This window comes from Vipera ursinii (assembly GCF_947247035.1).
Source record: "Vipera ursinii genome assembly, chromosome: 6".
Lineage (NCBI taxonomy): Eukaryota > Metazoa > Chordata > Lepidosauria > Squamata > Viperidae > Vipera > Vipera ursinii.
In genome coordinates this window covers 85,665,988-85,686,539 of record NC_139515.1, presented here as the reverse complement: position 1 = coordinate 85,686,539, position 20,552 = coordinate 85,665,988, and the positions used below count along the sequence as shown (strand labels likewise).

The 20,552-nt window shown below is 43.3% G+C and overlaps 1 long non-coding RNA gene across 1 annotated transcript in view; it reads left to right on the top strand.

The window, feature by feature from the left end:
- The window catches only part of LOC310642464, a 127,257-nt gene that overhangs the window by 63,444 nt on the left and 43,261 nt on the right, over window positions 1-20,552 (top strand). The window contains exon 5 of the long non-coding RNA XR_014492909.1: window positions 18,107-18,243. This is a non-coding gene — a long non-coding RNA (uncharacterized lncRNA). The remainder of the gene's footprint in view (window positions 1-18,106; window positions 18,244-20,552) is intronic.

The window sequence follows — 20,552 nt, the reverse complement described above, 5'->3', positions numbered from 1 at the left end:
CACAACTCACTTTCTTTAACCTCCTTGTCAAATTCCTAACATCAAGACTGTCATTAGTGGCGTTGAAAGAAAGGAAGAGACTAGCGAAGCAGAGATAGATCCAAGTCCTAAGGATTATGTTAGGTACCTAGAATGCTCTTTCCAGCAACTGGATAAAACACCTCCTGCAGAATCAGAATAACAGAATTGCAAAATTGGAAAGGACCTTGGAGGTCATCTAGTCCAACCCCCCCGCTCAGGCAGGAAACCTTATACCATTTCAGACAAATGGCTGTCCAGTCTCTTCTTAAAAACCTCCAGTGATGGAGCACCCACCACTTCTGGAGTCAAGTTGTTCCACTGATGTTCTTCTTAGTTCTAGGTTGGTTCTCCCCTTGATTAGTTTCCATTCAGTTTCCATTTGCATTAAGTGATTCAATCAATTTCCAGCAGAAAGAACTTTTGTTCATCTGGATTCAGATTGCATGCTCCAGGCAGCATTGAGTTCCATATCCACCAAATGTTTGACTCCTAGGAGGTAATCATCCCAGGGACCCTTGCATCGTAATCTAGTATTTCTACATTACAGTGAAGCCTTGATTTAACAAACCATTATTCCCAAATGACCATCACTGTAGCATTTCCCTGTACATCATCTTCATATCGACAGTGTTGAGACATATAACGGATATAGGCATAATTAATGCAGTTTGCATCATTTGATCATAATGCATAAATAAAGTAACTAACGTAAATATAAGTGCAGTGTCTGGATTGTAAATACAAACTTGTCTGTTGCTTCGGGGTGATGGGAATTATGCAGATGAAAATCTTGTCATCCACTAGAACAGGCAGGGCTTTTTTTCTCATAGAACGCTCAGAACGGAGTTCCGGCACCTTTTTTGGATGGAACCTTGTAGGGTAGGCAAGGCAGGTTGTATAACATGTGTGAGTTCCGGCACCTTTTTGTTTTACAAAAAAAGCACTGAGAACAGGTATATTAAATCATGACATAACTTTTGTGGATTTTCAGGCGATAGTATCGTTTCGGAATCACAAAAACAGTGTAATCAAAATTTAGGATTGTAAAATCACAGTGTACTAAAAAAAAAATTGTAGTAAAATTCGAATTGTGCTGGGGAAGACTCTTGAGAGTCCCTTGGACTGCAGAGAGATCCAATTCACACAATCCTAAAAGAACTCAGCTCCTGGGCAAGCGACTGAAGCTGACGTTCAAATCCTTTGGCCACCAAATGAGAAGAGAGGAAAAGACTCTGACGTTGGGAAAGATGGAAGGCAGAAAGAGAAGGGGACGGCAGATTAGACAGTGTCATCGACGCAACAAACATGAATTTGGGCAAACTCTGGGAGACATTGGAGGATGATGGGGCCTGGCGTGCTGTGGTCCACGGGGCCCGTGAAGAGTTGGACACGAGTTAGCGACTGAACGAAGGCTAAAACATACAGGGAACGGTTGCTGGAATTGGGTATGTGTAGTTTAATGAAGAGAAGGGTGAGGGGTGACATGATAGCAGTCTTCCAATATCTCAGGGGCTGCCCCAAAGAAGAGGGAGTCAAGCTCTTCTCCAAAGCGCCTGAAAGCACGACAAGAAGCAACGGATGGAAACTAGTCAAGGAGAGAAGCAACCTGGAATTAAGGAGAAACTTCCTGACAGTTAGAACAGTTAACCAGTGGAACAACCTCCCTCCAGAAGCTGTGAATGCTCCAACACTGGAGGCTTTTAAGAAGAGACTGGACAGCCATTTGCCTGAAATGGTATAGGGTTTCCTGCCTGAGCAGGGGGTTGGACCAGATGACCTCCAAGGTCCCTTCCAACTTTATATTATTATTATTATTATTATTATTATTATTATTATTATTATTATTATTATTATCATCATCATTATTATTATTACGACAGCAACCAAAATTTAGGAGGTTGGATCGTGCTCAGGCTGCACGCTTGTGTCCCATTTAGAGCTTCTGCATTAAGCCGATTAGAAACATTAAATAAACAGTGTAAGACTTTCTTCTTTCCTTCTCAATCCTAGGCACTTATTCAGGAATGCAAAAGTCACTATTCTTCAGTGCAGCAGTTTTAACAATAAACACATTATCCACCTGCCATTTCTTGTACATGATTGAGGGTGCCCTATAGTTTTGCTCGTACAACTCGGCCTGCTTTACGTGCATCCCTCCTCGCACATCACGAAAAAAAACAACACAGGGCAGCTTTTATCTGTTGCTATGAGCAGCCAGACAGTGAAAGGCTGTGCTGCAATTCCTTTACCCTTTTGTTCGCTATTATATTTTCTGTGTAGTGTACATAGCCTACAATCTTCTGGGTGTCTGTATAACAAGATGGTGCTTGGCCTGTTGCTGGCAAGTTTCCTAGCAAATTCAGCAGTGCCACGGACAAAAGCAGAGGCAGGAAACAGAATATTGGGCTTCAAATCTCTTAGAAATTAGGGATTACATGAGCCCAACTTCCTCCACTAAGTCAATTGAGATGGGATGCTAGAATATTAAATATGACTGATCTGGGTTTAAATCTCTGGGGCTTAATTAATCATGATTTCTCAGTCTAGCCTATGTTAAAATGATACCAGAAGATAAAAGGCGGTGAAGAAGCATCCTGCAACATTTGGATGAATTTGCAAAAGTCAACTTGGCTATTAGTTTAACAAATTGACGGGCTTTATTTGTAAAGCACGCTGAATGCTACAGTAATTAAACAGAAGGAATTCATATAAGATGCTAAGCCAGAAACGAGCAAAACAGCACGAACTGATATTAAAACCTAATTTAATACGTTGGTACATCAGCCATCAGAGTTAATGTGTGCCAACCCAGTCTTGTGAAATATTGCATATAAAAACAGTAAATAAAGGAGACAGATTGGAGAGAATTTTGTATGTGTGTGTACATATGAGTGATATCACATATGAAGACATCTCTGCAGAAACTGAACAAATCATTGGTGCAATTTGTGCTAGATCATGACATGTACTTGGGAAGGTTTACTCATTGCAGGCCTGTCCATTCATCTCCATCCTAGTTTTGTTCGGTTCACATTTTCTTCTAAAAATTATTAAGATAATAAAAATAATAAAAGGCGGGATACTAAATAACTTAAAGGGACATACTTTCCCTGTTCAAAAAAGCAAGCCAAGATATCACGGAAGTAAAAAAAAAATAGTAAAAAAGAGTCACTTTCTCATGAAATGGGTGGCCATGTAAATATGATGGAGAAATAAATGATTTTTTTTTCTGGATGAAAAAAATTCTTTCGGTTCTCAGGATAGTTTCAGCAAACTCTCCTGGGGCAATTTCCTTATCAATCAGTTGGTTTTGCTCTGTTTCCCAAGCAGCCCTGCCCAGCCATCTGTTGAATTTCCTAATACCTTAAAGCAGGGGTGTCAAACTGCTGGACCACGGGGCCGGATGCGTCATGCGGAAGCAGTGCCCAACCCGCAGCTCCAGCAAGTGGAAAAAAAGTCGCAATTTATTTATTTATTTATTTATTTATTTATTTATTTATTTATTTATTTATTTATTTATTTATTTATTTATTTATTTGATTTATATACCGCCCTTCTCCTGAAGGACTCAGGGCGGTGTACAGGGCAATAAAAATAAGAATATAGGTTACATCACGACACGTCACGTGACTGGGGCGAGTTTGACACCCCTGCCTTAAGAGTATAGAAGGGAAATTAAAGACAATTCCTAGGTTCTCTTGCTATGTTACCTGGGACAGGGGACCATAACAAGAGGGAAGGGCAAAACACCATTCATTAATAGATGCTATCAAGATGTTGAGTTCCTAGCAAGGAGATCTGGCCTTGGTAATAAAGCTATCTACTCAGAAGTCATTGCAGAGACTAAAGATTTCCCTAATGAGTAGTAGGCATTCAGCGAGAAGGGTGCCAGGCAGATTGCCTATTAGACTTGCTGGCTTGTCTGTCGGTTTTGCCGACAATGCCCAGATTTACAAAGCCAATTGAGAGTTGGGGACCGTACCAGTTTAAATCATTGCTGTTTCAGGGTGCCAGCTCAGTCTTCTTCTCCATCTATCCGAGCCCCCCCAAAAAACCATACGTCGTGCATTTGGCTAGCCTCCTTGTACAAAAGTGGAAAAACTGCTAGGCTTGGAAGGTTTTGTAAGAAGAAAGGTCCATAGAACAGCCTTCTCTGATTTTGGTGTCCTCCTGAGGTAAGCCAACGTGACTTGTGCTGAGAGGAGAGTTGACAGCAGCGGAAATCCTAACAGAGCAGATCGGTTTGAAGCAACTGCCCTAAATCCATATTATTTTTTTTTCCTGTGACAATAATGACTTTTGGTTTCTTGCTGTTGAAAGCAAAATGAACGTTTGTTTTGCTAGCTTGGTGGGACCAGGTCCACGAAGCGTCAGGGTGAAGGAAATGTGTAGCCTGAGGAATGGAAGGTTATAGGTGTGTAGAGAATGCTCGGCAATATGCCACAGCAAACACGACAAACCCTATGCCCTCCATAAGATTGATTTCTTCTCCTTGAAAGCAGTCTCTCCAAATGCACCAACCGCTCGGGATCGTCCTCAAGTGACTGCACGAAGAAACCCAGGGGAAGCAGAAATGGAGAAACGGGTTAAACTGGAGGTTTTCAAGAAGAGACTGGACAACCATTTGTCCGGAATAGCATCGGATCTCCTTGCCGTGGACGCGGGGTTGGACTAGAAGACCTCCAAGGTCCCTTCCAACCCTCGTGATTCTATGTTCTATTTTATAAATCTTCTAGGAGGATTAAGATAAAGGAAAAGAGGGGGAAAACCTCATTATATCACTTTCTGGCTGAATTTGGATTGCAGTGATTGGGGAGTGACTCTGGATGGAGATCTTTGCCAGCTAGAACGTCAAGTTTCCGACGTATGGGCTTTTCAAGTGACTCTGAGGCGTTGTTTACCTTAAAAGTCCTTTATTTAGCTTAATACACACCGGCAAATGCTTGCTCGAAGGAAGCTGGAATCTGAAATCTCTGCCCCTTGCACAATATATTAAAACACAATTCTCCGCTTTTCTAATTTTGTCATTAATCGTATTCTCCAATTAATTTAAAGAATCAATTCCCTTCCGTTAGACAACCCACCAAGTTCTTATCTTTTTTAATGTCATATGGCCTTGAGGGACAATCTTCCTCCTCCCAGCCTTAACCCTATCTCTTAAAGCAGGGGTGTCAGACTCAATTTCATTGAGGGCTGCATCAACATTGCGGTTGCCCTCAGGGGGCCGGGTAAGTATGGCCAGGGTGGGCGTGGCCTACTGGGTGGGCGTGTCTAGAGTGCGTATGGCCTACTGGGTGGGCGTGGCCAGCTCTACATCGTTCGCATCAAGGGTGCCTATGGGGGCCTGGGCAGAAGTGGGACAGATCTGGGGGTCTCTGGCAGGAGGAGGGTCTCTGGGCCAGGGCCAAGGCAGTGGGGGCCGTTCCCTCACTGTTTCCAGGATGGTTTTGTGGGCCACATGAAACTACTTCGTGGGCCGGATCCGGCCCCCGGGCCTTGTGTTTGACATGTCTGTCTTAAAGCAATACACAAGTTTAACATATGAAATAGCTGCTTCTTCATCTCTTGTCAAGCCAGAACATTCGATGTTAGCAGCGTTGACCTAGAAATTATTTCTAGTAAGATTTTTGTGGAAAATGTCAGGGTTGTCTTTTCTATTGAACTACATCTTCTCAGCCTCCAACGACTCCAACGCACTGAGTCGTCCGTAGGCCTGGCACGGAGGAGGCCAAACTGCAGGAGCAAACTCACCATGAAGGGGCCTCACAACAAAACATCATCTTGTTGTAGCTGAAATGAATCATCTGAATGATTCTCAGTTTCCTGTAAGTCCCAGCAATCAGGCTTTAAAGAAAGTCCCATGGTAGTAGGAAAAAAACAAAAAAAAACCCCCACCCTTGTTCCAAGATTAGCATTTATATTTTTGAAGCCATCCTGTTATTGTATTTATTATTTTCTTGAAAGACAAGAATTTATCCTGTGTCCCATCAGGTTGTCTTCTGAGTGCTAGGAGAACAGGTGGCTTGTTGTATCCCAGAGACATTGGTTGTTTTTTTTTTTTGAAACGCCTTAGAAAAGCTGGGAAAACGGAGCCAGGGTGAAGTAGTTGATTGGAGCAGGACTTGTGGAACTTGTGACCTTCCTGAAGTCGGAGCATTTGGGAGAGTTGTTACACCCTTGGGGTGGCCTCAGGATGCCCCTATGTATGGTCAGAGCAGAGTTTCCAAATCTGGAAAAACTTCATACATATGGACTTCAACTCCCAGAATTCTCTGCTGTGGCCATCTTGGCTGGAGAATTTGGGGAGCTGAAAGTCATACATCTGCAAGTTGCAAAGACTGGGGGAAAAAAGATGTCGAGACTCTAGAAAGAGTACAGAGAAGAGCAACAAAGATGATTGGGGGACTGGAGGCTAAAACATATAGGGAACGGTTGCTGGAATTGGGTATGTCTAGTTTAATGAAGAGAAGGGTGAGGGGTGACATGATAGCAGCCTTCCATATGGTCATTAGCACTCTCTCTGAGAGTCATTGAGGCCACTTGGAAAGTTTATCTGTGCTGAAGAAGAACTTTGAAGAAGCGTCTTGGATAAGAAGCAAAACATCTTCCAGAAAAAAGCCAAGGAGGTCCATTTGCCTTGTGAAAAAGCACCTTGGGCTAACCGTGACCTGGATGACTTGAGAATCTCCATAGACAATTGGCTGTGCAGATCTTCTGCACATTTCAGCCACTATTCATTCCATCATCATTATCTTACAGTCAGCCTACTTCTCTGCCTGCTCATTTTTAGCTCCCCCACCCCCTCCTTGTAACTTCATTTCATCAGGTAGCAACAACTGCCTGATAATTGCTTGGCTTCGGAAGCTAAGATGAGCCCTCAGATAGGAAAAATAGGAAATCCTGGCTGTAGGCTAGACTATGATGTTGAAAAACATCCTGGAAGGCGAGGGTAGCTCCTCTAAGAAAGGAAAATAATCTGAATCTGTCCATAAGTCTCAAGAGTTGAACTCAACTGAAGGCATCTTTATTGTTTTGTTACTGTGTCTTGATCCCAACGTGGAGAGAGGGGGCATAGGCTGAAAATTTGATAGAAACTATACTTTGAGATATTCATTTGCTTAGCCCAGGGTTAGGCAACCTTGGCTCTTTTATGACTCATGGACTTCAACTCCCAGAATTCCTGAGCCAGCATGACTCAGCATGGAAACCTCTCCCTTTCCCCTCAGCATGGCTGGCTCAGGAATTCTGGGAGTTGAAGTCCGCCAGTCATAAAAGAGCCAAGGTTGCCTACCCCTGGTCTAGGTCAACCTTTGCATCTCTATGACTTGTGGACTTCAACTCCCAGAATTCCTGAGCCAGCATGATAGCATTGTTCCATTATCTCAGGCTGCTCCAAAGAAGAGGGAGTCAAGCTATTTTCCAAAGCACCTGAAGGCAGGACAAGAAGCAACGGATGGAATCTAGTCAAGGAGAGAAGCAACCTAGAACTAAGGAGAAACTTCCTGACTGGGAGAACAATTAACCAGTGGAACTACCTGCCTCCAGAAGTGGTGAATGCTCCAACACTGGAAGTTTTTAAGAAGAGACTGGACAGCCATTTGCCTGAAATGGTATAGGGTTTCCTGCCTGAGCAGGGGGTTGGACTAGATGACCTCGAAGGTCCCTTCCAACTACTACTACTATTACTACTATTAATACTTCTTCTTCTTCTTCTTCTTCTTCTTCTTCTTCTTCTTCTTCTTCTTCTTCTTCTTCTTCTTCTTCTTCTTCTTCTTTTATTACTACTACTACTACTACTACTACTACCTGGCTCAGCTTGGAAACCTCTCCCTTTCCCCTCAGCATGGCTGGCTCAGGAATTCTGGGAGTTGAAGTCCACCAGTCATAAAAGAGCCAAGGTTGCCTACCCCTGGCTTAGCCTGTCACATTGTCTCTGAAGTAGGACTAGCTAGTCTGACTGACTATAAAAATAGTTCTCATTAGTATAGTAGAAAGAAAATACAGGTATTTCTCAACTTACGACTACAGTTGAGCTCAAAATTTCTGTTGCTAAGCAAGACAGTTGTTAAGTCAGTTTTGCCATATCTTTATGACCTTTCTTGCCACACTTGTGAAGTGAATCATTGCAACTGGTAAGTTAGTAACACAGTTATTAAGGGAACCTGGCTTCTTCATTGACTTTGCTTGCCAGAAGGTCATAAAAGGGGATTACATAAACCCTGAGACACCGCAACCGTCATAGATACATGCCAGTTGCTAAGGGCCAAATTTGGATCATGTGACCGCGGGAATGCCGCAACAGTCGTACGTGTAAAAAAATAATTACCATTAATTGCTTTTTTCAGTGCTGCTCTAAAGTTTGAATGGTCACTAAACAAATGGTTTTAAGTTGAGGACAACCTGTGGTACATTCTCCGTTTTCTTAAAAATAAAAACGTTGCCACGAAAGACAATGGAGACAAAATGGCTGTACTTTGGGGGAGTGAAGACTGTCCCTGGAACTGTCTCCAGGACCACAAGACAAAATTGTTTTCAGCCTACTTTCATTCAGATTTATTGCCTATGTGGCACTTTACACTCGAGACAATGAAAGCCTTTATTAGCAAGTCGAAAACAGAACAGGAAAAAATAAGCAGCAATGATATAACAATGAATGCCATCTACTTTCCAGATTTAATGCACAATGTTAAGAACGACAGAGTTGGAAGGGACCTTAGAGATCTTCTAGTCCAACCCCCTTGCTCAAGCAGGAAACTCTATCATTTCAGAGAAATGGTTGTCCAGTCTCTTCTTTAAAAACCTCCAGTATTTGAGCACCCACAACCTCTGGAGTGAAACTATTCCACTGATTAATTGTTCTCACTGTCAGGAAATTTTTCCTTCATTCTGGGTTGGTTGTCTCCTCGATTAGTTTCCATCCGTTGCTTCTTGTTCTGCCTTAGATGGTTTGGGAGAAGAGTTCAACCGCTCGTCTTTGTAGGAGACCCTCAAATATTGGAAGACTGCTATCATGTCACCCCTAGTCCTTCTTTTCACTAGACAAAGAGATACCCGATTCCTGCAGCCGTTCTTCATTTACAGCCTCCTGGCCCCTAATCATCTTTTTTTTTTGTTCTTCTCTGAATCCTAACTGATAAACCATAGTAGCCAAAACCTTTGAAATAATTTCTGGAAATCAGAAATCCCTGCCTCAGTCTGTTTGCTCCCTTAGAACAGTATCTGTTTAGCTCAGGAGAGAGGAAGAAAGGAAGAAAAAAAAACGAACGGAGAAGGGATGTTTCTGCTTTAACATGCTTCAGGGGGAATCCTGGAACATAGTATTTGTGGCGTGCTAAAACGATTTGTAAGGCTGAAAAAAAAAAACTCTGGTTGCTCATCTATAACGCTAACATCCTCTTGTATTAGTTCAGGGCCAGTTAGGCGAAAATGAGGATTTATCTTTGCAGCAGGTGTGAGTGAAACAGCTATTTGTACCGCTACTCATGCTCTTAGTCAATGAGGTTGGCATGGACTTCAGCTGACTAATACAGATACAGTATGAATGTGTGACCCTTCTGTACATTCCAGTTTTATGGGTTGTGGGCTGGAGATCGGCGTCCTTTTTTGGTGTTTTCTTTTGCCCTTCTCTTCCCCCCCCCTTCTGAGTCAAGTACAACAATCTCCTCTAACTTTCATCTAAGTTCATCTATGTTTTTTTTTTTTAAAAAAAGGTTGAGCAGTGATACCTCATGGTTTGAGACCTACAAAACTTGATTAGACTTTTCCCAGATTTAGGCATTCCCTTCCCAGTCTGTGGCATTTTTCCAAAGTGAACTTTTAAAACATTGCTTAGGGATAGTTTTCTCTCTTTTCCCCTCCCGTGTGTCAAAGCAACTCAAACTGAATGTGAATTTATGAGAGACACTGGGGTTTCTGAGATTTTCGGTTTGGTTCCTGCTGCTGACACCGTTTGTTCGTGGACTTGTGGAGAACTTACAGCCATGGTTTAAATTCTGCATTTAGTTGGGCCAGGCTGGACGGTGAAATGCCTGTCACAATTTCCTGGTTTTCGTCTTTGTTGCTGTTCACCCAAGAAAGAAGCTGCTTTTAATGGTTTTGGAGTACCAGGATAATGATGGATGGATAGATGCCAGAACCTTTGCTTGCAAAGTAAAGGTTAAACTAAGCTTTGGGTAATACACGAATTTGGCTTCTGTCCCTTTTAATTGATTTGATTAAGTCTGTTATGTGATATATAGAGAGATGCGTATGCATGTATGAATGTGCAGACACATGAAGATCAGCTTGCTATTCTGAAAAGAGCGTTTGACCCCATTGTTGTTGTTGTTAGCTGCGAAGTCGTGTCCAATCCATCGCGACCCTATGGACAACGTTCCTCCAGGCCTTCCTGTCCTCCACCATCTTCTGGAGTCCATTTAAGCTCACGCCTCCTGCTTCAGTGACTCTGTCCAGCCACCTCCTTCTCTGTCGTCCCCTTCTTCTCTTGCCCTCAACCTTTCCCAGCATGAGGCTCTTCTCCAGTGAGTCCTTCCTTCTCATTAGGTGGCCAAAGTATTTGAGTTTTAGCTTCAGGATCTGGCCTTCTAAAGAGCAGTCAGGGTTGATCTCCTCTAGGACTGACCGGTTTGATCGCCTTGCAGTCCAAGGGACTCGCAGGAGTCTTCTCCAGCACCAGAGTTCAAAGGCCTCCATTCTTTGGCGCTCGGCCTTTCTTATGGTCCAACTTTCACTGCCATACATTGCAACTGGGAAGACCATAGCCTTGACTATACGCACTTTTGTTGACAGGGTGACGTCTCTGCTTTTTAGTGTGCTGTCTAGATTTGCCATGGCTTTCCTCCTGAGGAGCAAGCGTCTTTTAATTTCTTGGCTACAGTCCCCATCTGCGGTGATCTTGGAGCCCAGGAAAATAAAATCTGTCACTACCTCCATTTCTTCCCCATCTATTTGCCAGGAATTGAGAGGGCCGGATGCCACGATCTTGGTTTGACCCCATTAAAGATGAACAAATTGTGGCTATGGTTTTCAGGAACTTTCTTACAAGAATCAAGATACAGGTGTTACACTAGTACAGGGGTGTCAAACTCGCAACATCATGGCACGTGTCGCGATGTATCGCGACTTTTTTTTGCCATTGCCAGCAATGGGGTGGGCGCGGTTTCGCTATGATGCATCCGGCCTGTAGACCGGCAGTTTGACACCCCTGCACTAGTAGTATTCTTTGATAACAGCTCTGTGTTGAATCACAGATACCTCTCACAGACAGATGAGCCTATGAGAATCTTTAAATCTTTAATCTTTGAATGCCAAGGAATTGTTTTCCTATTTCAGTTTCTCCCATTCTTGGTTAATATTGTTGACTTTAGCAAAAAAAAACTAAACACAAAAAACGCAGGATGGCATAACCAATTTATTTATTGCTTGCTTTCAGATTTATATCTTGCTTTTCCTTTAAAGATAATAAGAGAGCTTACATGGGATCAGTCTCCCCTTATTTCATTCCCATAGCACCGTGGTGGCGAACGTATGGCACACGTCCCACAGGTGGCACACAGAGTCCTCTCTGTGGGCACGCGTGCCGTCACCCCAGTCCTAGGCCTTCAGCTGGATTTTATAAAACCTTTTCGCTTTAGGCCCCCGTCGCCGTGTGCAAAAAAAAAAAAAAAGTTCAACCAATCAATCAATTTCAACTTCTCACGGGGAAAAAAAAGATCTCGCAAAGTTGGAATTGATTGAACTTTTTAGTCCCGCCCAGTGCGGTTACCACCACGGCCACGCCCACCCAATGGGCCACGCCCACCCAATGGGCCACGCCCACCCGGCACCCGACGATACATAAGTGGGTTTTGGGTTGCAGTTTGGGCACACTCGGTCTCTAAAAAGGTTCGCCAGCACTTCCATAGCAGGAAGACTCACCTAAGAGGAAAGGGCTGGATCTCATCCAATCATTTGATGGCGGTTCAGGGTTTTCTATACTTATTTGTCTGCTGCCACCTAGGAAAGAGGATCAGTTCAAGAACCAGCTGAAATGTGTGAGTGCAGCTTATAGATGCATTGATTATGTTCAATCTGCCACCCCTTATTTGCACACAAGGAGATGTTGGAGTCAGATTGGGCCAACTTGTCACGGATGTGTATCCCTCCTGCAGTCCTGTATGCATATTAGAACTTCTTTGCATCCTCAACCCAATGTTTTGAGGCGATTTTTATCCTTTATGAAGCAATCTAAGGAGACCGACCTTGATTTCCAAAGGGGCATGCCCTTATCGTCAGTCTGTCAATCAATCAATCAATCAGAACAGAGCTGGAAGGGACTTTGGAGGTCTTCTAGTTTAACCCCCTGCTCAAGTAGGAGACTGTACCATTTCAGACAAATGGCTGTCTAGCCTCTTCTTCCAAACCTCCAGGGTTGGAGCACTCACAACTTCTGGTGGCAAGCTGTACCACTGGTTAATTGTCCTCACGGTCAAGGAAGTTTCCTCCTTAATTCCAGGTTGCATCTCTCCTTGATTAGTTTCCATCCGTTGTTTCTTGTCTTGCCCTCTGGGGCTTTGGGAAATAAGCTGACCCCTTCTTCTTTGGGGCAGCCCCTCAAATACTGCAAGACTGCTATCATGTCACCCCTAGTCCTTCTTTTCTCTAGACTGGCCATACCCAATTCTGGCAACCTTTCTTCATGTGTTTTTGTCTGCAGGCCTTTAATCATCTTACTTGCTCTTCTTTGCACTTTTCCCCAAAGTCTCAGCATTTTGTGTGTGCGTGTGTGTGTGTTTAATGTGATGACCAAAACTGGATGCAGGATTCCAGGTGTGGCCTTACTAAGACTTTATCAAGCATGACTAATACTTTACGTGATTTTGATTGTATGCCTGGGTTTATACAACCCAGGATTGTGTTAGCTTTTTTTTGGCCGCTGCTGTACACTGCTAGCTCGGGTTTAAGTGATCGTCCACTAGGACTCCGAGGTCCCTCTCTCACAGTGGCTGTTTTTGAGCCAGGTTTCGCCTGCTCCGTGCTTGTGCCTTTGGTTTTTTCCTGCCTAGGGGTAAAACCTTGCTTTTCTCCATGTTCAAATTCATTTGGTTGGATTATTTATTTATTTATTTAGATTTATATACCGCCCTTTCCCGAAGGACTCAGGGCGGTTTACAGGGCATTTAAAAAACAGTCAATACAAACGTTAAAACAAATTAAAAGAGATTAAATAGAACCCTGAGAAAATTAAAACCCAGTTAAAATTAAAATTAAAAATATTCTCAGCCTGGGCCAGAGAGCTCGAAGAGCCAGGTCTTCAGGTCCCAGCGGAATGAACGGAGGTTGGGGGCAGTCCTAAGCTCCGCGGGCAGCTGGTTCCACAGGGCAGGTGCACCCACTGAGAAGGCCCTACCCCTGGGCGTTACCCGCCGGCAGTCTTTAACCGGCGGCACCCTGAGAAGGCCCTCCCTGTGGGAGCGCACTGGACGAAGGGAGCTTGATGCCGGCAGCAGGTGTTCCCTCAAATATCCCGGACCCAAGCCATTTAGGGCTTTATAGGTCATCGCCAGCACTTTGAATCTCACCCGGAGGGCAACCGGAAGCCAATGCAGCTCGCGGAGTAGAGGTGTTACATGGGAGTATCGGGAGACCCCCATCACGACTCGCGCGGCCGCATTCTGCACCAGTTGAAGCCTCCGGGTGGTCCTCAAGGGCAGCCCCATGTAGAGAGCGTTGCAGTAGTCTAAACGGGAGGTCACGAGCGCATGAGTGACTGTGCGTAGGGCATCTCGGTCCAGGTAGGGTCGCAACTGGCGCACCAGGTGAACCTGGGCAAAAGCCCCCCTGGTCACGGCTCCTATATGGTCATCTTTTTGGATCCCGAGCTTGTCTTCTGGGATGTTGGCTGTTCCTGCCAGCTTAGTGTCATCTGCAAATTTGATGAGTTCCCTTTCGATTCCTTCCTCTGAAATTGGAGAAAAACTGAAGAACTTTTATTCGGTAGTTTAACAAATTCTGAAAGGAGTTAATTTTACCACCGCGCTACCAGTAGCTGATTATACTCTGCCCAATTATTTTTCTCAGCACGCACAAGAAAGGATCTCGTTTCCCCCCTTTTTTTTAATGTGCAGGTAAGAGAGAATATTTTTGTCTTTCCGTTTTCCACCCACCCTAACTAACCCTGCGTAGTGTTCAAGTCAGATGATAGCAAACTGGATTTATTGATCATATTTACCTGCTGTTGATTATGTTTTTGTGGGTTTTTACCACAATTGTGCGTTTGTTGCTTTTATTTGCATTTTTCTCTCTTGGTTATTTTTAAATGGTCGCGAGCTACCCAGAATCACATAGGAACGAGATGATGGAAAGCTATATAAATGGAACGATTAAACAAATAAAACAGGCTGCAGAATGAGATCGAGTCGAAAATGGCTTCTGGCATGATACTTTTACAAATCAGCCACTTTTGTTTTTCTTGTCTTTTTTTTCCTCTTCACTTCCCCCGCTGTCTTGCTTTTCTTTTCTTTCTTTTTTTTTGGGGGGTGGTGGTGGTCTATGGAATTTTCCTGGGCTTCGGGCATTGCCAGGATCTTGCATTTGTCAGAAGCAACGTTGCACGAGAGCCCGAACAAGCTACTCATTGCAAAACATGTGCTGCGTGCTGCTGACTAATTTCCTTCGGTGTATAATTGAGGGCTGACTCAAAACTCGGATTTGGCCAACCTCCTTGCAGTGCTGGGCAAAGTTGAGCTTGGCTTGGGAGTTAACCATCAAAGCAAGCAAGAGGAAAGCCCCCAGTGTCCCATTTATAATGCAAGACCGGGTTTAGACGGAGAGGAAATAGTGCTCCACAATTCTCTGCATGGCTTGGATGAGTCAGGGGGATGTGCTTTTGCTGATCGGAGGGGCACGTGGCCACCTTTGTATGCTAATAGGAGGCGAGGTCTCTTGCTGGGAATTGACATTTCCCTCTATTCTTAGTGAATGGTTTCAAGATTCAGAGAGCTAAGTTTCTTGCTTGCTATGAATAGTACAGTACAGGCGATGGGTCTCATCTGGCAGGCAAGTTTTCTAGATTTGTTTTTTGTTTTTTAGTCACCTAAGAAGGAAACTTTCCCCAAAGAAAAATGAAAGTGCTCTATGTCACACCTTATTTCTCTTGCCCTCGTCTTTCTGTGACCTTTTGAATTCTTTCCTTGCCTTTTTTTGATCTCTCTCTCTGTGTGTCTCTCTGTCTCTCTGTCTCTCTCTCTCTGTCTCTCTCTCTCTGTCTCTCTGTCTCTCTCTCTCTCTCGTCCTCTCTCTCTCTTTCCATCAAATAACTTTGGAAGTCAGGATAGAATATTTCTCTCTCTCTCTCTCTCTCTCTCTCGTCCTCTCTCTCTCTTTCCATCAAATAACTTTGGAAGTCAGGATAGAATATCTCTCTCTCTCTCTCTCTCTCTCTCTCTCTCTCTCTCTCTCTTCCTCTCTCTCTCTTTCCATCAAATAACTTTGGAAGTCAGGATAGAATATTTCTCTCTCTCTCTCTCTCTCTCTCTCTCTCTCTCTCTCTCTCTCTCTCTCTCTCTCTCTCTCCCTCTGTCTCTGTCTCTCTCGTCCTCTCTCTGTCTTTCCATGAAATAACTTTGGAAGTCAGGATAGAATATTTCAGCCTGCAGATGGACTAGTAGGTAGGCTCCTTGGAGGCACACAGAAATGGACCATGTTTTCTAAAGAAGAAGATAACCAGGAGCGTTCCTTCCCCGTTTTGGGCGGGGTAATGTTGGCTTGCGGAATCAATGGATTGCTCAGGGAAACCGAGATTGAAACCCGGAACCATTGCTGTATGTGAGTGTTTTGAACCACGTGGCTGGTTAATCCTATACTTTCCTTTTTTCTTTTTTTTTTTTTTGGCTTCTTTACCCAGTAACGTGTTTCTAAATTTACGTTTGCCTGTCGATGCAAAGGACTGGGGCTGCGGTCCATTGGCAGAACATACTTTACCTTCACTATGTCTCAGGTTTGATCTCTAGTTAAAAGGATTAGAGACAGGAGCTTTTTTTTTTTGCTGGTTGGAATACAGATATGGGCTACAAACACTTGCTGTCTGGCTAGTATCAGCTGAATGACTGAAAGCATTATTTGATCCACTTAAGGTTGTCCGTGAGTAACTTGGCTTGGTCTCGATCAGGCACTGAGTCTCAGCATGGTGATATATATATCTCCTTCCTGAATAAGAGAAAAACAGTTAGAAGGGACCTTGGAGGTCTTCTAGTCCAACCCCCAGTTCAGGCAGAAAACGCTATACCATTTTAGACAAATGTTGTCCAGTCTCTTCTTAAAAACCTCCAGTGCTGGAGCACTTACAACTTCTGGAAGCAAGCCACTCCACTGATTAATTGTTCTCGCTGTCAGAAAATTTGTCCTTAGTTCTAGGTTGGTTTTATCCTTGCTTAGTTTCCATTCATGGCTTCTTGTTCTGCCTGCAGGGTGCTTTGGAAAATTGGTTGATCCCTCTTCTTTGGGGCAGCCCCTTAGATATTGGAACACAGTTATCATGTCATTCCTGGTCCTTCTCTTCATTAAACTAGACATGCCCAATTCCTGCAATCGTTCCTTGTATGTTTTAGCCTCCAGCCCCCCAATCATCTTTGTTGCTCTTTTTTGCACTCAACACTCCGCCACCTTGCTTTTTTTTTTGAAGTCCACCATGGGCCAAGTTGCCTCTGGGGGATTCAGCTCTAAAACTCAAGCTTGACTTTGGGTCCGTCATCAAGCTGTTGCTTTTCCCTCAGCCTTCGTGTTCTAACTGTTTGGTGGGGATTATAGTGTATGAAAGAAAAAAAATAAAATAAATCCAGAATTTAGAGCACATGGCAAATGAAAAAAAAATCTGTATGGATATTCAGTGATACTTTAGACTTTTGGAATCTACTGCCTTCTGGATCTGTTAGATACAAGTTCCATCATTCACACCTGTTCGGGAGTACAATATGTAGTTTTAAGGAAATAAGAATTTTTCCGCTTGACTGAGAGAAGAGACTGGACAGCCATTTGTCTGAAATGGTATAGGGTTTCCTGCCTTAGCAGGGGGTTGGACTAGATGACCTCCAAGGTCCCTTCCAACTACTTCTTCTTCTTCTTCTTCTTCTTCTTCTTCTTCTTCTTCTTCTTCTTCTTCTTATTATTATTATTATTATTATTATTATTATTATTATTATTATTATTTATAGTTGTTCACATAGTTCTGTTTTACAGTTCTGAAAGCTTTCAGGTAGACCAAATAGGTAACCACACTCTTTCTCTGAGATTTCTCTCGCGTCTGTTCCGCCCACGAGACTTCTTTGTTGCTTCCATTGAACTCAGAAGGATCTAGCCCTCTACAACTTGGAGTCAAATGATTACATTATTAAAATGTACGGATGTAGACAGGGTATGTATCGGACCAGGAGAGACTAGGGTTATTGTAATAATCATTCAAGGGAATACGGTTCTTGGATTGACTGGGGACTTAAAGGATTTTCCTGTGTGAGTAGGTGTGGAATTGAGAACCTGTTATGAAACTAGATTCAAGGCAGCTTCTTGCATCACAGATTGGCAAGAAAGGATAGGGACACAGTTTAAGCAGCCTCATTATGTTACAGCTAGGAGTACTGTATGTGCTAAGTTCTGCAATTTGTACAGTACAAACAGTTCATACCGGAGTTATTATATATATATATACATATATATCTTCTTCCCCACTCTGCTTCTGGGGACGAAGAGGGAGTGTACCTGTGCTTGGAAAAGGGGAATAACAATGAGAATATATTTTCACTAAAAATGAAATGAAATGGCTCTTTCATAACCTTTTTTTGTACCGACCCCGGGAGTGGCATCCACAGCGAATGCTAGTTCTCAAGAGCTTGTGCGTCTTTTCACGGCGTTGCTGAACTGCCATCAATACTAAGGAGACGACTCTTCCCTTGGAGGGGAAGAGTGGACCAAACACACTCTCTCCCAAAAAAAATATTTTGGGAGAATTTCTTCATTGTTGCCCTCCTGACTCAGATGGCAGAATGAATTGGAAATGGAAGCTTCATTGGTGTGGTTTTTTTTTTTTTCTTTCTTCCTTTTCATTTGCCTGCAGCTGATTCAGGAGCCGTCCAGCAGCAAACGAAAGAAAGCTGCAACGTTCCTGACTGCAAATGGATTTGATGCTTGGGATGACTTTTAACTCCCGCCTTGTTGAGGACTATATGAGATTTGGGTAGCTGAACCTCAGTGGTAAGTTCAATACGGTCTTTTTAAAAATCCTTTATTACAGGGGCTCTCAACCTGTGGTCCGCGGACCCCGGGCCGGGGTGGGTGGGTGGGGGTGGTGGAGTCGTCACAGGGGGTCTGCGAAGGCTTGAAGAAATGTGATGATTTAAATCTTAAGTCTTGGTGGTCCGTGGCCACAAAAGTTATTTAAAGGGGGCGGGGTCCATGGCGAAGAACAGGTTGAGAACCACTGCTTTATTGTATTACGTTTTTAACGTGTTTCACTATCCAGGCCATTTTATTACTATTCCCATTTTACAGCTAAAAGAACTGAGGGTCTGTGTAGGATCACGCCCAACTGACATTCACCTTCTCAGCCAAGTTGGAGGAGAGGTACTCCAAGCCCAGTTTGGGTAAAAATAGGTACTAGAGTAGAAAGCCCTCGGCAAATCGTTCTTAATTCACCTTATCCCATGATCCACCTTTAGGCTGATTGGCTCTTTCTCATTCCATCTAAAATAGGAAATTGTTTCTCGTGTATCTCTTGGAACCATTATAGTGTGATATGATTAGGGATGTTTACTATCTTTTGTAAATATATATTGATCAAAAACGTATAACTGTCTTAATTCACAAAAGGCAACTCTGGGGTAGTACACAATCCTCATAGAACACTACGTGCCATCGTAACCCCATCTGTATTTTCTTTCCTGTATCACATATGGACAAGTGCGGGGCGGGGGGGGGGGGATGCTAAAAGATGGTGGCTACCGGTAGTTGCAGACTAGCTGGTATCTTCAGGGCAAAGATAAGGTTTCCATTTAAAAAAAACAACGTACTTATTTCCTTTGCGATATTGCTTGTAGTTTGATTCTCAGCACTTCCAGGGAGAAAGAGACAAAAGGCGAATGTATTTATTTATTTATATTTCATACTTCTTAACCGCCTGTCTCCTTGGAGAAGGGGCTGTGTGCATTGTCCACGCGAATATATCTGACTCTTTGTAAGGCATTTTACCGGTAACTCGCTTGTTGTTGTTGTTTTTATCGTACATTCTGGCTTGCATGAGCTTGTGCTACCGAAACCAATCTTGCTTGGCATCTGCCTCGCTCTCTACGATTTACTTATTGTTCCACATGGATGGTGTGTGATGGTGGACATTTTAAGTTGGGTCGTTGAGCCTCCGTTATTGCTTCAGAAAAGAGGTGGACCCCCATTCTTTGCCCAAATTCTCTCGTCACAGTTTTTGATCCCAGAAGAGTCTTTGGAAGTGGCCTACCCAGTCAAATGTTTGTGGGAATAACTGGCCAAATATTTGAATTGGTATTTCGATCGACATTAAATATTTGGCAGTCGGTGATTTTGGGAATTTGAGAATTCATCGGCGATTCATTCAGAGGGGGACAGATGGCTAGCTGGTTTGCAGGGAAGCTTAGTCATGGATTCTATTTGGTAGCTGGCATTCTGACAGTTAATTGTATGCAATCCAGGATATCTGATCAAAGAAAGATGAGAACAGCCCTGGCATGTAGAGACCATATTGGAGGTACTCAAAACAAAATGACCCAGTGGGAACATGACTCCATCAGAAAACACTCCTTTACTAGAAGACAAACTGGTGAAGTTACCCCCTGTCAATCCATACTCATACATGGATTCACCCCAAACACACAACCTAGATGCTTCTTATATCTCCCTCTACTCCCTCTCTCTCTCTTTCTGTGTGTGTGTGTATGTGTGTGTTGTTTTGAGGACTTGGGCATACTTCCGAGCAAAGCAGTGGTCTGCAGCCTCCCAACTTTTTTTAATGTTCCAAAAGTGACTACACAAGTGGAGAATGCATTTCTATGAATAAAGATCAACCTGGAAGGGAAATGCTTTGGGGTTTACTAGATAATTTCCTATTTACTTTTAGTCAAGGAATCATCAAACCCGAATCCCAAAATTATAAATTCAAGAAGAGCCAGAATGTCCATCAGATTCCGATTAGACATTCCTACTTCTAAATTGCAATGAAATCACGGTTGGCATGGAGTCTATGTGTAGCATATTGTACTTTGTTCAAGGAGCAAGGCATGTTACTGCATTTGGATGACTGCAGTTTGCTAAGCTCGCTAGTTTTAATTATTTTTATTTATTAAACAGAGTTATGTGGCTACCCATATATAGCCAGAAGGAACTCTGAACAGTGAACAAAAAAGAAAATCTCAATACAGTAAAAAGACCATTTGAAATGATATTGTTTCTGTTCCTCTTTCATAAGTATAGAAGGGGGAAAGAAAGAAGAAAGAGGTTGCAGTTATGTGATAGGTTTAATTGAATCAAGTGGAACA